The 18,357-nt window shown below is 42.8% G+C and overlaps 1 protein-coding gene across 9 annotated transcripts in view; it reads right to left on the reverse strand.

The window, feature by feature from the left end:
• The window catches only part of PLEKHA1 (pleckstrin homology domain containing A1), a 2,820,639-nt gene that overhangs the window by 2,365,156 nt on the left and 437,126 nt on the right, over nucleotides 1-18,357 (reverse strand). For all 9 annotated transcript variants that reach the window (XM_044056044.1, XM_044056048.1, XM_044056047.1 and 6 more), the window contains exon 2: nucleotides 4,752-4,868. The gene's annotated coding sequence lies outside the window, so the exon portion shown is untranslated. The remainder of the gene's footprint in view (nucleotides 1-4,751; nucleotides 4,869-18,357) is intronic.

Here is an 18,357-nt window from a genome sequence, read left to right on the forward strand (position 1 = left end):
TCCTGGGTGATCATGTGCCAATTTTGTGAAAAAAGTGCTAGCTTTCCCCTAAGGGTGCTGCCAAAAGATAAGTGCTTGGCATTGCCAAAGTCATTGGGACTGTTTCCTATATGGCTGTGATTTCTCTTCTCTGCTTTTGGAGGTAGAAGCACCCCACTGTTTGGGCCTGTATGAGCCCTGGGGCTGTTGTCTGCCTCGAGGGCATCTGTATCTGCCTCTTTGTGGCCTGTCTGACACTGGAATGAACCAATTCTTAGAAGGCCAGTTCCTGCTAAATCTGGGTTGTTGTACCTGTGAGAAATCCTTTACTGTCTGCATAGATTTCGCTTTATCCTCCATTTTCTTCAACACCTCTTCTGCCTTAACACCAAACAAAGTATCATGCTGTAATGGAGCATCCAATAATTTTGCTTTAGCATGATCAGGAAGATTCTGTTCCTTTAACCAAACATGCCTTCGAATGACAGAACCTGTAACAGCGGCCCTGCAAGAGGTCTCCAGTGAATCAAAACCACATTGCAAAGTATGCTTTCCCACTTGTTCAGCTGCATGCAATAAATCCTGCATTTTCTTGTTTTCAGAACATTCAGAATTTGTCAATATTTTCTGTTTTAGCAGGGACATTAAGTATTGCTGATATTTAAGCATATGAAACTGACAATTTAAAGCCCTTACAGCCAAGGTAGCAGAAGTATAAACTTTTTCCCCCATCTGTCCAGTGCCCTAGAATCTCTATCCGAAGGGACAGGGTTTTTTTGCAGTAGAGGCCTTGACCCCTCTGGGACTCTGAGATATAGTTTCTGGGTCAGCAGCAGGGTTTTTATATAGAAATTTATGAGAGTCTGGAACCCTGTAGCATCTGTCTGGCTTAACATGTGCAGGAGGTAAAGAGTCAGGAGACAGGCCGGACTCTGATAATACATCATCTACAATGTCTAGAACAGGTGGAATAGCAAGAGGTCTGTGCTGAGGTAGTAGAAGAAAGTCTCTGAGCCTTTTCTTAGATTCTGAGTAATCTTGGCTCTCCCAGTGGAAATGCTCCCTCATGGTATGCAGGGTTTCCCCAAAAGAATAATCCTCAGGAGGAGAAGCTGAAGGAATAGATTCTTCAACATCAGAATCCTCCTAGGTAGGAAAAAAGTATCCTGTTCTGAAGTGGAGTCAGAGGAAATGGAAACCTGATCAGAAGAATCATATTCTGTGTCTTGCCTAGGCCTCTTATCAGGAGGGGAATGGGAACCCCTGATCAAAGTAATTAGGTCTTCGGCCATTTTAAGCATCTGTTTCTTAGGCATGGAAGTCTGTCCAGGAAAATGCTGTACTTGTTTCTTTGTTTTTAAAGCTGTTTTAGTCTTTGCCTTGGAAGCTGAGGTTGGCTTGATATATAACTGTGTAAGTCTGAAAATACCCTTAGAAGCCGATGCCTGCTCAGCAGCTCCAGACCCATCTGAGGGAATAGTTCCCGAGTGTCCAATACCTTGAGTATCCAGAGGCCAGGCTGTCTCCATGTGGGAGTCGGAAGCGGCCTGTGGCTCTGAGGTAGCGGGCATCAGGGGCTGCGAAAGCGCCTCACTGAGAACCGGCGACTGGCCTAGCGAAGGCCTCGTCATCGGTTTTGGACCTCGGATGCCTGTCCTTTTCCTTGCGCTTTTTATAAACTCCGGTCATCGTTTGTTCCAACGGCATTATATAATTAAACCTTCGGCCAAAGTAATGAAAAGCAAAATCGTACCGATGCTTAATAGTGCGTTGGTTAAATCTAGCACAAACCGACAACTAGCAACGTCGTGGTCAGGGCCTAGGCAATGAATACAGTAAGAATGAAAATCCTTAGGAGGTATTTTCTTCCCGCAAGAAATACAACTGTTAACTTTTTCTGACATCGGTCTGGAGCAAGAAAAAAGTTTCCCCAACTGTGTACTTAGCTTTATTGAAGACTTCGGATCTGAAATTCGATTTCAAAAATCTCAGGAGTCGGCCGACCGGCACTTGCAAACTGCTTTTGCTTCGGGCACCACGTGGCAAGAAAGACAGAAGAAAATGGCATCGGCTGCATCTTTTATAACCCTGACGTCAGGGAAGAGGTGCCAACAACCAACGCCAGACCAGGACTTTGGAATTCAGGCCGACTGCGGGTAGCCTGCCAGCAGGACAACCCAAGTGTAATGACTGCAACAGTGAAACACGATGAACATCCATTGTTCCAGTTTTGGATGCTGTTTAGCCAGTAACTCAAACAGAGCTCCTCATTAGCACTCTTCAAGAAAAATCTTGATGATTGGATGGGAAATGGGAAATTCACCCAGGGGATCACTTCTGTGGCTCTGCTCGACGGGCACAGGAAAATAATTTTCTTGGGTGGCGAAAGCCACGGTACCTTTTTTGGCTAGGCTTGTATGGGCCCTAGGGCCGACAGCCTAGTACTAACCTATGAACCTATAACTCGGGGGTCAAGAAAGCATTTGCAGTGTTTTCCATGCATGCAACCTCCATCTGGGGGATGAAGTGATCTGGAAGGGCAGGGTCACAGTTGCTACTACATGTTCTTCAGGTAAATTTACACATCATACATCTCTGCAAGTTATGTGATGGCATTGTAAGACCTTTCACATAACTGGGTGAAAAAGAATGAAAGCTCCTTTACAGGTATGGGTGTTTCAGTGGCCACACTAATAGTGTGTACAAGAAGTGGATCAGTCAAAAGAGCTATAGAACTTAAGTCTTTCAGAATGTGCATCAGAGATGACAGTTAAATATAGAAAAACCTTCTAGTCAGAGGAAGAGAAACTTCAGAAGCTGTGGTCTCAAAGGACTTACGCTGATCATCAGTCAACAGTTGAAAGATGTAAACAATGCCACATTTTGACCACTGCTTTAATGGGAAAGATGGAGACAAGTTGATAAACCTAAGTAAGGTAACCAGGGAAGAAATGAATGAAGTAAAGATGCCTGGCTTACCAGAGTTTAATCAGTGCTTCCCATGCATCATACATGATATTAACATATTGGGAGGTACTAACTGTATTTTCAAAATATCCCTGTGTGATCACTGCTAAAAGAGCAAAATAATTAGCTTTTGTAATAACTGGGAAGGGGCCCTGGGAAAGGTCTTCAAGGTGGAGATTACCTGGGAAGCACAGGGTGAAGTTGCATGTAGTTGATACAAATGTATAACACATCGAGCTAGGGATGCTTTATAGGCAAGCAAAAAGTTGGGAATCCACATACCACATCTCTGCTTAGATGCACAGTAAAGACTGTGAGCCCCTAGTGTAGTAGAGGGACCAAAACAGAGAGCATTTTTTCTGTCTCTTTTAGCTATTATCTTAAATGGGACAGCCTGCATAATACAAAGAATGAGTGCAGCTAGGACTTTGTCTTTGCTCAGAATTTAGCACAATCATAACAATAAGAGGTTGTGCTGAGGCCCCAAGCAGAACAGGCATGACGAGTGAAAATCTTTACGCAGGATTTGCTTCACACATTTCAATCAATTGTTAACCTTTTAAACATTAATTTTGAAGAGGAAAATCCCCAATGAGGTACTTACCTAACTGGTGGAGAGAAGAAACTCTGTATAAACGAGCCAACCAATGGACTGCGAGGGTACTGTATAAACGGTGAAGCACATTAGATTGAATGGCTAGAACTAACTGAAGATGGTGCAGGACACAATTCTTATACACCAATATCTAGACGTCAGTCTTCAGATGTCCATCGGCTAGTGATAGTGTAAAGACTCTGGAAAATCAGGCTGTCCACAGGCTTCTGTATGGCAGGAAGACCCAAGAATCAGTACTGCCGATACTGACTATGAACAGCAGTAAAGTCCATTTCAGCCAATTCTGTAAATTTTCAGCAAGTATCTGCTGAATTATCTTTTAGTTCAAATTCTAGTCCGAGTTAAACTTGGAATTATGAAGACACTTAGGTAGGTAATGGCAGCAGAGGTTCAAAGAAGCCCAGACAATCAGAAGGCAGATGAGAGGAAAGTGAAATTAGAAGTTAGTGTAAACTTGTGCAGGTTCACTTTATATCCCATAATGTATCAGTTTTTCAGGGTTGCCCAACTGGAAGAGTTATATCAGGACAAGGGGAAAAAAAAATAAAAGATCATCTGCATAGAGTGCCAATTCCCCCAAAGGACAGACCAATGAAAGACAAGCAGGTTATCAACCTTCCCCTAGATACATACTTAAATGCTCACATTTCCTGAGTAAGAAAATGCTTAGCAAAATAACTCTGGTAACCATCAAGCCTTATAATCACATGGCACAGTAAAAAGAAGACATTATAGATCCCAAAATGCAAGTAGAAATGAACAAAGTAAATTCTGGAAGTGCAAAACAGCACAAAACATGCTGACCACCTGATTTAAACAGGTTATTTTTGCTTGCCCTCACATGACAGTAACGCAAAGATTTGCTAAAACAAACTAATAAGATTGCAGTACAAACACACCTCTTCTGCATTTCATTTGCTCAGCTTCATTAGCATGGCAACCACATTTTTTATTTCAGAAATGCTACAGTTCTGCCAACAATGGTCTCTATTAATACAGAGCAGCTGAAATGAATCATGTAACAAGCTAAAACCAGTGATCATCAATGAAAAACATTGAGGAAGAACACTTGGCTAATGAGTCTATGCTAGATTACAAAAATTAATTAAAAAAATTAATGAAAACCCATCTCAGCAATTATTAAACTGCATAATTAAGTATTTCCTCAAATGAAATAAAAATTACTTACTTTATCTGGCCTATAGTCTGATATTCCTTTACACAAATTCTACCAAGCACAATTGTTAATTATATCCTTTATATGGAACCTTATCAGGTGATCCTTGCCTAGGCAGTTGAGAAAAACCTGCACAAAGAGAAAAAAGGCACAATTACTGAAGTCCAGATGAAAAATATGAACTGCATTATACCACATTTCAAAAACACTGCAAATCAGCATGGAAGAGAGAAATAAATGTCAAGTGTTTATACATTGTTTATGCAGAACAAATGATGGGCATGTTATTATAAACACATTATATAACCACATATTGACTGACAGAAAATGGTAAGCAATTCATGACACAAAAAATTACTTCCTCGGGTCTTAAGCAGATGGCCAATGTTCTTACCTGCCTTTAACACATCAGAAAAAAAAAAACAGTACAGAGACACAAGCAAGCCCACTAGACTGAGCTGCCGCCAGGACTTTTTCGTTACTTTTAAACATCTATGCTAACCTGGTAAAACCCACTAGACACAAGTGTCCCTTTTCAGTGGCAAATCAGGAGCACTGTTCCATTAAGTGAATTGTTCACAGAGTTAAACAGCAGGAAAATGGAGGTAGAAGGAATCAAATCCATTCCTTGCTACAGGAAAGCAGGCTGTTAATAGTTCACAGCCTTAATCCTCTGAGTTACATGCAAGGAGAAAACCAGATGGGTAAAGCAGTTGAAAGTCTAACCTCTACTCTGCAAAAAAAAAAAAAAAAAAAAAAACCTAAGGGAAGCTATCTGATCTTAAGTGGCGTACAGGCATACTACTACACTGCACCTGCATTTAGGTGTGTATGCACTGTGGCAATGCATAAAAATGTATATGTGAATGTGCCTGTGCCATTACCACGCATGACACATAAAACATGACCTGGACATATACTAGGTGAATGTTTCCCTTAAAAGTCAAAAAGGAGTGACCTCCACTTTCAGTAAAGTTGAGGAGAGTCCTGAAATGCAATTCTGCATAGGGATCCGATTAGCAAACTGTGATCCATCTGGGGAACAGACATTGATAATGAAGAAATCAATATCTACCAGCAGTTGGATCCATCTCTGCCCCCCTACTAGGGCTAGGAGCAATCTGCTAACCCAGAAGTCAAGCTGCTGAAAGCATTGTGCAAAACAAAATGTCTACAACACACAACAGCCTCACACAGCTGAAGTTGCATTACTTTACAATAAGTGTACTGCTCTCACAAAAAAGGACTTTAGCCCTTCTACTACAAAGCACATATAGGTTAACTAGGTAAAACTACGAAAAAAATGACGCCATTCATGAGCTACTGAATAGGTTGCTCAAATTAGTGGAAAGTGCTACAACTCCCAAGCAATGAAAGATCAGAGATGACAGTTCCTGCCAACAGCATATCCTAGTGAGTTGCACTACAAATGGGATCTACTTTGTAACACCCATCAAGTACACAAAATCATTACCAAAAAAAAAAACCAAACTCAAAAGGTAACCAGCGCTAGAATTCTAGGACATGAACACAATGAATGCCTGTACCTCAGTGTTGCTACTGTAAACCAAAAGTAGATATGTAGTCCCATAAAGTGCTAGACAAACAGGACATTCTCTTTATTAATGCAGCTATTAAAACACTGTTGTTTTTCTTTCGGCTTTTCCCGGTTAGGGGTAGCCACAGCGGAACTCCGGTCCGCTAATGATTGGCAGTAGATTTTTTACGGTGCCGAGGTGCCTGCTCGACGTCCAACCTTCAACGAAGGCACGCCCATTCACACATGTCTTTCGAATGTTACTCGACCGCGGGGAGGACATGCAGACTCCCAGCTATTAAAACACTGTGCTGATGCCTTATATTTTAGCAAGTAAGAACATGGTTGAGTGCTGATGCCTTATATTTTAGCAACTAACAACATGGTTGAGACAGTACACCATACACAATCAACAAAAGTTGTACACATTTCTAACAGGCAGACTACTGACTTCAACTGTCACTTTAAAACAAGATGGAAATGACACTTGTGGGCTTCTGGTACACGTGTATTGTGTACATACAGTAGTAAAATATTAACTACATTGGTACTAGAAATGAGGCTGGATGCATTTTTTATTGAAAGTAGTCACTGCTCAACCTGCATGTTCAGTTGTTAAGCAAGTAAATATTTCTATATATGTATTAGTGGTACATATGTTGCATTCTTCCCCTTCTACATTTCAATCTGGGAAAGAAAACATGCAAAGGAGCATTTCAGATACAATCTTTCTGAAATGCATGCATCATTTAGAATAAGGTAGGATTAATACTTCTCGATCAGTTTCCCTGAAGCCCAACTAATATATATTGGGTATGAATAATACTTTGGTTTAACGCTGTAATCATGCAGTACTACCATATTACTAGCACTGTTTATCCTGAGATAGCAGTAATTACTTGTTTTACTAGTAATCATCATGTCTCTGTCTGAAGGAATTTTCTCTGGGTTGCAGCTTGCAACAGCGGATTTGGTAGATACTTTAGAAACAGTTTCCATGAGGGGCACTGCAGCAGCAGCTTCTCTGTCATTCAAAATCATTACATACTATCATTTATCCACCCCTCTGGTCAAATAAGTGGTACATAATCCTTTTTAGCCATCTTCCTAGGAGGCCACTTGTAAAGATCTGGTCTGTCATCGTTTATGGTGTGTCAATTTGTTCAATCACCTCCCTCTAGAAATGTTCTTGTCATCCGACTTTCTGCTCTTACAGGTCTGGATATTACAGCTGTTTTGGGGGGATACAATCTAGCTACTTACTGTACCTCTTGGCAGCAATCAACTAGTCTCTGATCTTATCTCGCACATCATCTTCTTCTTCAACACTCAACAGCTCAGTAATAAGCTGTACAAAACCAAACTAATGAACACTTCTAATATATGTCTCCTCCAAGTATGTGTAAAAAGAGTACTCTTAAGGCCTAATTTTTTGAACATTATGGACAATTCGTTAGTCCTTAAATCACATCAGCACCTTCTGCAATAAACAAAAAACTTCTTATTTGCCTCACACACACACACACACACACATACACACACACACACACACACACACACACACACACACACACACACACGCACGCAGAAACTGTGCCTTGTGTACTTACCTTCACATAGCTAGTTTTACCAAATAAAAACTAGAATAAAAATTATGCCTCAAGAGTAAAGTACTGTTGTGTGCACTTACCATAAATGTAGATGTTCGAGTGTATTCACTGTTGCAGTCATTACATTTGGGTAATCTGCTGGCAGGTTGCCCTCAGTCAGCCTGATTAACAAAGTCTTGGGTCCCGCATTGATTGCTGTCAGGTATAAAACATGGAGCCGATGCCATTACATCAGTTTTTCTTGCCTCAGATGTCAGGTGCCCCCCAAATGGGGAGCAAAATATATATATATATATATATATATATATATATATATATATATATATACACACACACACACACACACACACACATATATATATATATATATATATATATATATATATATATATATATATATATATGTAGAATAAAAACACAAAACATATACCTCCAAACAAAAGCAAATACACCAAAAAGGCTTTTAAAGATAGTGACAGAAATGAGAGGTATAGTTAGAGAAAATACAGGGGGGCTAGAGGGAGGGTAACCAGGACTGCAACACTGAATACACTCGAACATCTGCATTTATGGTAAGTGTACACAACTGTACTATGCTCTTCGTGTTTCACTACTGCAGTCATTACATTTGGGTAGAATCCCAAAGCTATGGTTGGGAGGATGGATTTATACAGCATTAGGAGCAGCTATAAGGCCCTGCAGGACAGCAGTGGCAAAGCCTGCTCTGGATTTAGAGAAGAGAGATAAATGGTAATGTTTGGTGAATGTATGAACTGAGCTCCAGGTAGCAGCTTCTAGAATGTCTTTGGAGGGAACCCCTCTGAGAAAGGCTACAGAAGTAGATGCAGCCCTGGTGGAATGAGATCTGATCCCCTTGGGGACAGGTTTACCATGGTGCATATAGCAGAAACGAATACAATGGCTTATCCATTTGAAAATAGTCTGTTTTGAAATAGCCTTTCCCTCTGCCCGTGCAGCAAACACCACCAGTAATTGTTCAGATTTTCTTAGAGATTTTGTCCTGTTTAAATAGAATCTTAGTTGTCTGTGTACATCCACTGAACACAGAATCCACTCATCCTTGTTCTGTGGATTTGGGAAGAAAGTTGGCAGATGAAATCTGATTAAGGGCCATACTATATACCACTTTAGGCATAAAGGATGGATTAGTCCTGAGAGCCACCCTGTCCGGGTAAAAAAATAATGAAAGGCTCCACTGCCATAAGAGACTGTAGTTCTGAAATCCTTCTAGCTGAAGTGACTGCTAAAAGGAAAGCTGTTTTCCAAGACAGAAATTGTAGGTCTGCAGTAGCAGCTAGCTCAAAAGGAGTAGAGTAAGTTTTTCCAAAACACAATTGAGGTCCCATGCAGGAGTTGGTGCTCTCCTGGGAGGTCTTAAATCTTTGGCCCCTCTGAGGTACTGCTTTAGCAGAGGATGAGAAAAGAGGAGGTGCTTTGTGTTGTAATGAACCGAAATGGCAGAGGCATGGATTTTTATGGAAGAAAAAGAAAGGCCCTTGTGAAGCATCTCAGTTAAGTATTGCAGAATCTGAGGAATATTGGGCATTGCTGTGCTTATTCCTTGTGCTTGGTTCCAGGCACAGCATCTTTTCCATTTGTCAGCATAAGATTTTCTAGTACTAGGCCTTCTAGTCTCCAAAATGACATCCATCACAGGTTGGCTGAGAGATGTAACTGGTGAAATTAGTTGATTAGCCATGCTGCAAGATTCAGAGTTTGGAGCGGAGTGTGCAGAATTTGATAGTTCTGCTGAGACCGTAGGTAAGGTGTCTGAGGCAGGTACCAAGAAGGAAGGTGCGACATATTGCGTAGGAGTGGGTACCAGTGTTGGCGAGTCCTGTCTGGAGCAATCAGAATAATTTTTGTTTTTTCCTGTCTGACTTTTAGTAAGACCTTGGAGAGCAGAGGCAGAGGGGGAAAGGCATAGACTGATAGGTTTTTCCAGCTGAAGGACAGAGCATCCACTTTCCAAGCTTTTTTGTAATGAATTCTTGTGCAGAATTTGTCCAACTGATAGATCTTTTTGCCTCACCCCAAAACTATGTCTGGCCTCCCCCATTTGCGTGTCAACATGCTAATTTGTGGATCCAGTTTCCATTCGTGTGGGTCCATAAGATTTCTGCTTAGTTCGTCTGCCAGATTACTTTGCTTTCCTGGCAGGAATTGAGCTTGTAGATGTATTTGATAAGTCAAGGCCGTGTTCCACAATGCCATGGCTAGTCTGCAAAACATGACTGTGGTGTTGTCTGTATATCAGTAGTTGTCCTGGATGAACATAGTCCTTGAAGGCTGTCAGAGCATTCTGTACAGCTAGCATCTCTTTCTGATGGATATGTAGGTGCATTTGATTTGGGCTCCATTGGCTCTGAATGCATCTCCCTACCAGATGCGCCCCCCCAAAGCATAATCTGATGTGTCTGTAGTCAGGGTTTGGGCAGCAGGGGGTGGAATGAATGACAGTTCCTTGTTTTGGTGGCAGGCCTCTGCCCACCATAGGAACTCTAGCTGCAGGCAAGGAATGCTAGGAATCATTGTTTCCAGGCTGTGACAAAGTTGACTCCATAAGCTTTTTAGGTACCACTGAAGTTTCCTCATATGCAGTCTTGCATATGGAATTAGAAGAATGCAGGAGGCCATGAACCCCAAGGCCTGCAGAATTTGTCTTGCAGATAGCTGGGTTTTTGTGGCCACCTGTTTGAAGTAAGTCATCAATTGAATTTGTTTTTCTGGAGTAAGTTAAGTCATCTGGGCAGTTGTATTCAAGCTTGCACCCAGGAATGTAATTATCTGAGAGGGTACCATTTGTGATTTCTTTTCGTTTATTGTGTACCCTAGACAAGTTAGAAGCCTTTTTACAAACGCCAAATGTTTTAGAAGAGTGCCCTTGTTTTCTGCCTGAATTAGACAATTGTCCTTGATGAGTGGATGGGTAACAGAAAGTTCACACCGGGGATCACACCAACAGCACTACTAGATAGGGGCCAAGGGTACTAGCTGCTAGTACAAGGGTCTAGAGAACTACTAAAGGGACGGTGATACGCCTTTAAACGTGGCTGGGCTAATATATGCCTTCGGGCAGATAACCCAGTACCAACCTATGAACTTATGGATAAATCTGAATATTTCTTTGCCTGCAAAATGTAATTACTGGTAACAGGCACTTTGTGAAGACCCTGAGCACAGTAGATAAGCCAAAGGGCACTGCAGAGAACTGATAGTGCAAATAGCCTGCTTTGAAGCAGAGGTATCTTCTGTAAGATTCCCTGAGTGGGATATGCAGGTAAGCCTATTTTAAGTCTAGAGTTACCAACCAGGCATCCTTGCCTAGCATAAATAGTAACTGTTGGAGAGTTAGCATCTTGAATTTTGGAATGTCCAGAAATGTATTTAGAATGGATAAGTCCAGAATTGGACACCATGATTTGTCTTTTCTGGGTACCAGGAAAAGTCTTGAATAAAAACCTTGTCCCTTTTCCTTTTTTGGCATTGGTTGAATAGCTACCATATTCATGAGGGACATAACTTGTTTCTGGGCCTCTGCCCACTGATTTGGAGGCAGATCTGGCCATCCGTTTGGGATTGGCAACTTGTGGAAATGAAATCTATATCCTTGGGATACCATATTTAGAACCCATTTGTCCTGGGTAATCAGTTGCCAGTTTCGTGCATGAAGTGCCAGTTTTCCGCCCAAAGGGGCGGCCAAAAGATAAGTGCTTGGTGATTGCAGTGGAAAGTCACTGAGGCTGTTTACCATAGGAAGGTGCCTTGCTACTTCCAGATTTGGTGGTGGAGGCACACCATTGCTTTGTTCTATAAGTTCCTTGTGACTGAAAACGGGAGCCTTTGGAATGTCTGGGTTTGACCTGAGTGGCTCTAGTGGGTACTGGAAAGGACCAGTTCTTAGTAGGCCAGTGCCTACTGAACCTGGGTGGCTCCACTTGTAGGAAACCTTTCACAGTTTGCATATATTTAGCTTTATCTTCCATCTTTTTCAGAACTTCTTCAGCCTTATTACCAAATAGACTGTCCTGCTGTAAAGGGGCATCCAACAATTTTACTTTAACATGGTCAGGCAGATTTTGCTCCTTGAGCCAAGCATGCCTTCTTATCACAGATCCAGTTACAGCAGCCCTGCAAGAGGCCTCCAAGGAATCAAAACAACATTGCAAAGTATGTTTTCCAACCTGTTCAGCTGAATGCAATAAATCCTGCAACTCTTTATTTTCCACACAGTCAGAAATCAACATAATTTTCTGCTTCAGTAAACCCATGACATGCTGTTGATATTTAAGTATATGAAATTGACAGTTTAAAGCCCTGATTGCCAAGGCTGCAGACATGTAAACCTTCTTACCTCATCTATCCAGCGCCCTGGAATCTCTATCAGAAGGGGTAGGACTTTTGGTTGTACACCCTTAGGACCCTGAGAAATAGTCTCAGGATCAGCAGCAGGATTTTTGAAAAGAAATTTGTGGGAGTCAGGAACCCTGTAATATCTGTCTGGCTTACTAGGAGCCTGAGGCAGGGAATCAGGAGCCAAGCTTGATTCCGAGAACACATCATCAACAATGTCTAAACCAAGAGGTATTGCCAAAGGCCTATGCTGAGGAAGAAGAAGAAAATCCCTAAGCCTCTTTTTTCGATTCGGGGAAGTCCTGACTAGCCCAGTGAAAATGTTCCCTTAAGATATGCAAAGTCTCTCCAAAAGAGTAATCCTCAGGAGTAGATGCAGATGGGATGGATTCCTCTGCATCAGAATCCTCATAAGGTGGGATAGAAAATTCCTGATCAGAAGAGCAATCAGAAGAAATGGAAACCTGATATGAAGATTCATAATCAGTGCCCTGCCTAGGCCTCTTAGCAGGGGGGAGCCCTGATCAAGATAATCAAATCCTCAGCCGTTTTGATCATTTGTTTTTTAGGCATAGGGGCCTGAGCACGTGGCTCATGCGTCGGTTTTTTAGACAGAAAAGTTGTTTTTGACCTTGTTTGTGTTGATGGCGTCGGTTTAACATAAAGATGTTGAGGCCTGAAAACACCCTCAGAAGCCGGTGCCTGCTCAGCGGCTCCGGACCCATACAAGGGAGAGACATCTGCGGGTTCAATACTTTGCAAATCTTCTGGCATACCGGACTCCAAATGGGTCTCAGTAGAGGCCTGCGACTCAAAAGTAGCGGGTATCAGGGGCTGCAAAAGTGCCTCACTGAGTACCCGGCGAACCGGCAACTGGCTTAGAAGAAGCTTCGTCGTTGGTTTTGGACCTCGACGGTCTGTCTCTGTCTTTTTCCTTGTGTTTTTTGTGCACTCCAGTAGTCGGCTTGCTAACCGACGACATTTCTGGATAGTTAAATCTCGACCCCAAATATTCAGAAGCAAAAATATACCGACGTTTAATAGTGCGTTGATTAAATTTAGCACAAAACCGACAGCAAGGCACTTTGTGGTCAGGGCCTAGGCAAGGAATAAAGTACAAATGAAAATCCTTATGAGGTATTTGCTTCCCACAAGTAATACAATTATTAACTTTTACTGACATCGAAAGGAGCAAGAAAAAGTTTCTCCAACGGGGTACTTAGCTTTTAGTCGAAGACTTTGGTTCTGAAACTCTAAAACGAAAATTTCAGGAGTCAGCCAACCAGCACTTGCGAACTGCTTCTGCTTCGGGCACCGCACAGCAAGAAAGACTGATGTAATAGCATCGGCTGCATGTTTTATACCCCTGACGTCATGGAAGAAGGGACAGCAACCGATGCAGGACCCAAGACTTTCTTAATCAGGCCGATTGAGGGCAACCTGCCAGAAGATTACCCAAATGTAATGACTGCAACAGTGAAACACTAAGAACATCATGCTCAACTTCACAGCACAAAAACATTTCACACAACAACTTGGGTAACAAAAGGTAGACAGGGTTGTCTCCAAACAGCCTATGATGACAAAAATAAGCAGATATCCTACAGTGGCTAAAGATATTTTGGACATTTTATGAAAAACTGCATAAAGCAGAGGAATGTGGAAACCAAGAAAAAGCACAAATGGAAATCTTCATGGAAGACAATTATGCCAAAGTTAGAGGAAGATGCCACTAGACAATTAATACCCAAGAGAGGAAGTAAAAAAGTACAGTTGTGTACACTTACCACAAATGTAGATGTTCGAGTATATTCACTGTTGCAGTCATCACATTTGGGTTATCTGCCTGCAGGTAGCCCTCTGCCGGCCTGAATACCAGTGTCTTCGGATTTCTGCATCGGATGCTGTCTGTTCTTCCATGATGTCAGGTCGTCAGGGGTATAAAACATGCAGCTGATGCCATTACATCAGTTTTTCTTGCCCCAGATGTCAGGTGCCCCCACAATAGGAAGCAATTACATGGTATGGTACACCCCCATGAAAAAGTAAATACATAAGAAAAAATGAATATACCAAACAAGAAGGAAAGGTAGAGCGAAGAAAAGTCAGGGGACTGGAGGGAAGGTAACCAAGACTGCAACAGTGAATATACTCTAATATCTACATTTATGTAAGTGTACACAACTGTACTATGTTCTTCGTGTTTCACTGTTGCAGTCATCACATTTCGATTGATTCCCAAAGCTAAGGAAGGAAGGAGGAAGTTAAAGAGCATTAGGGCCAGCTATTAAGCCCTGCAAGAATGCAGTGGAAAATCCAGCTCTGGATTTAGAAAAGACAGGCATGTGGTAATGTTTGGTGAAGGTATGTACAGAGCACCAGGTAGCAGCTTCTAGGATGTCCCTGGTAGGGACTCCTCTGAGAATTGCCGTAGAGGTAGATGCAGCCCTGGTGGAATGTGCTTTTATCCCCTGTGGGGTAGGTTTTTCATGGTGCTTGTAGCAGAGATGAATGCAATGGGCTATCCATCTGGAAATGCTTTGCTTTGAAATGGCCTTCCCCTCTGCCCCTGCAGCAAAGCCAACTAGCAGCTGTTCAGATTTTCTGAGCGGCTTAGTCCTGTCCACATAGATGTTGTCTGTGCACGTCCAGAGAGTGCAGTATTCGTTCCCCTTTGTTTTGTGGATTAGAGAAAAAAGTAAGTAAATGAATGGACTGATTTAGGGCCACACTAGACACCATCTTAGTCATAAAGAAAGGATTAGTCCTGAGGGAAACCCTGTTCGCATGGAAGATAATGAAGGGTTCCCACTGTCATGAGGGCCTGTAATTCAGACACTCTTCTAGCTGACGTGATGCCTAGAAGGAAGGCTGTTTTCCAAGAAAGGAATTTCAACTCTGCTGTTGCAGCTGGCTCAAAGGGGGGAAAAGTGAGCTTTTCCAATACAAAGTTAAGGTCCCAGGCTGGAGTGGGGGGGGGGGGATCTTAAATTTTTGGTCCCTCTAGGGAATTGTTTTAGCAAGTGGTGAGAGAAGAGGGCTGGCCCAGTATTATAATGTGCTGAAATGGAAGAGGCATGAATTTTAAATGACCAGAAGGATAGGCCCTTGTGGAGCATTTCTGTTAAGTACTGTAGAATATGAGGTAAGCTCGGCACTATTGTGCCCATCCCCAAAACCTGGCTCCAGGATCCATATCTTTTCCACTTTTCAGCATAGGATTTTCTAGTACTATGCCTCCTTGCCTCCAGAATGACATCCCGCACCTGCTTACTAAGGGATGCTAGAGCAGAGGTCAAGGAATTAGCCAGGCTGCAAGGTTCAGGGTTTGAAGCTGAGGGTGCAGAATCTGGCCCGCCTGCTGGTACAGCAGGGAAGAGGTCTGAGGCAGGTGTCATGGTTGTAGCAATCTCATACTGCACAAGAGGGGGTACCAGTGCTGGCGTGGCCAGTCTGGTGCAATCAGTATTGTCCTTGGCTTGTCCTGTTTGAGCTTTAGTAGAACCTTCGAGAGGAGAGGCAGAGGGGGAAAGGCATAAACCAAGAGACTTTCCCAGGTAAAGAACAGGGCATCCACTTTTCAAGATTGACTGTGGGGAGTTCTTGTACAGAATTTGTTCAATTGGTAGTTCTGAGGGGAGGCAAACAGGTCTATCTCTGGAGACCCCCATTTGTTCCTCAAGATGTTGAATATTTTGGGTTCTAGTTTCCATTCGTGTGGGTCCATGAGATTTCTGCTCAAGTTCTCTGCCAGTGAATTTAGTTTACCTGGCAGGAATTGTGCTTGTAGGTGTACTTGGTAGCTCAAAGCTGTGTTCCACAGAAACATGGCTAGTCTGCAGAGAGGGTACGAGTGGGTTCACCCCTGCTTGTTTATGTACCACATAACTGTAGTGCTGTCTGTCTTCACCAGTAGTTGTCCTGGAAGAGTACGGTCTTTGAAGGCTGTCAGAGCATTCTGTACAGCTAGCATTTCTTTTTGATTGATATGCAGGTGCATCAGTGTCGGGTTCCATTTGCCCTGAATGCACTGCCCTGCCATGTGAGCCCCCCATCCATAGTCTAATGCGTCTGTTGTTAGGGTCTGGGCAGCAGGGGGTAGAATGAAAGGGAGTCCCTTGTTGTGCTAGCAGGCCTCGCCCACCTAAGGAACTCTGTCCTTATACAAGGAATGATAGGAATCATTGTTTCCAGGTCCTGAGAATGTTGACACCATTGGCTTTTTAAGATACCACTGGAGTTTCCTCATTTGCAGTCTTGCATATGGAATTAGTAGAATGCAAGAGGCCATGAACCCCAGAGCTTGCAGTATTTTCCTTGCAAATAGCTGGGGTTTTGTTGCCAATAGTTTGAAGTAGGTTGTCAAATAAACTTGTTTCTCCGGAGTGAGGAATGCCATCTGGGAAGTTGTGTTCAAGCTTGCTCCCAGGAATGCAATCTGTTGGCAGGGTACTAGGTGAGATTTCTTTTCGTTGATGGTGTACTCCAGTGAGGTTAGAAGTTTCTTTACGAATGCCAGGTGTTGAAATAGCAAGGCCTGGCTTTCTGCCTGAATCAGACAATCGTCCAAGTATGGGTAAAGTGGAATATTTCTCTGCCTGCAAAATGCAATGGCTGGAGCTAGACACTTTGTGAACACCCAGGGTGCAAAAGGGAAGTGCAGAGAACTGAAAGTGCATGGGGCCCACCCTGAAACGTAGGTATTGTCTGCAGGATCCTCTTATTGGGATGTGCAGATAAGCTTCCTTTAAGTCTAGGGTTGCCAGCCAGGCATCCTTGGCTAGCATAGGAAGAAGCTGTTGAAGAGTTAGCATTCTGAATTTTGGAACCACCAGAAAGGTGTTGAGAATAGAGAGGTCCATGAGAGGATGCCAGGAGTTGTCTTTTCTGGGTACCAGAAAAAGTCTTGAATAAAAACCTTGTCCCCTTTGTTCTGCTGGGACAGGTTGAATAGCCCTGATACTGAGAAGAGAGAGAACCTGCTGTTGGGCCTCAGCCCATAGATTTGGGGGTAGGTCTGGCCAATAATTTCGGGTTGGTAGTGTGTGGAAGTGGAATCTGTATCCTTAGGAAACTAAGGGAGCAGATAGTTGAGCAGGGCTTGGAAGGGTTAAGGTTAAGTCACTGTGCCAGTTTTCCGTAGGGGGTAGCTTACTACTCCCTGCTTTGGAAGTGGGAGCCCCCCACTGCTTAGATCTGTGCGTAGCCTGAGACTGTAGCCTTGGTGGTCTGCTATTCCTGGGTTTGGACTGAGAAGGCCTGGAAGGGACTAGAAAGGACCAGTTCTTTGAAGGCCAATGCCTACTAAACCTGGGAGGCTGTACTTGTAGGAAATCTTTAACAGTTTTCATAGGTTTAAGCTTTTTCCTCCATCCTTTTGAGGAGTTCTGCTTTGTTGTCAAAAAGGCGGTTTTGTTTTAAGGGAGCATCCAGTAATTTAGCTTTAACATGATCTGGCAAGTTTTGATCCTTAAGCCAAGCACATGCCTTCTAAGTTCAGACCCAGTGACAGCAGCCCTGCAAGATGCTTCTAAAGCGTCAAAACCACATTGCAAAGTATGTTTACCAACCTGTTCTGCAGAATGCATTAAATCTTGCAAGTCTTTGTGTTCAGCACAGTCAGGAATCAACATAATTTATGTTTAAGTAGTCCCATAATATTGCTGCCGATACGAAACTGGCAATTTAAAGCCCTAATGGCTAAAGCAGCAGAAGTGTATACATTCTTACCTCACCTGTCTAAGGCTCTAGAATTTCTATCAGAAGGGGTAGGATTTTTGGCAGCAGTAGCCTTAATGCCTTTTGGTCCTTGGGAAATAGTCTTAGGATCCACAGAAGGATTCTTGAAGAGGAACTTGTGAGTCTGGTACTCTGTAGTGCCTGTCAGGTTTTCTGGGAGCTGGAGGTAAAGTGTTTGGGGTAAGGCTAAATTCCAAGAAAGCATGATCTACAATGTCCAGAACAGGAAGGATAGCTATGTTGAGGAGGGAGCAATAATTCCCCAACTCTCTTTTTGGACTCTAAATAATGCTGGCTTTCCCAGCAGAAATGCTCCCTAAGAGTATGCAAGGTTTCACCAAAAGAAAAATCTTCTGGA

This window comes from Protopterus annectens, chromosome 14.part0, assembly GCF_019279795.1.
Source record: "Protopterus annectens isolate FY-2018-M chromosome 14.part0, PAN1.0, whole genome shotgun sequence".
In the NCBI taxonomy this organism is placed as follows: domain Eukaryota; kingdom Metazoa; phylum Chordata; order Ceratodontiformes; family Protopteridae; genus Protopterus; species Protopterus annectens.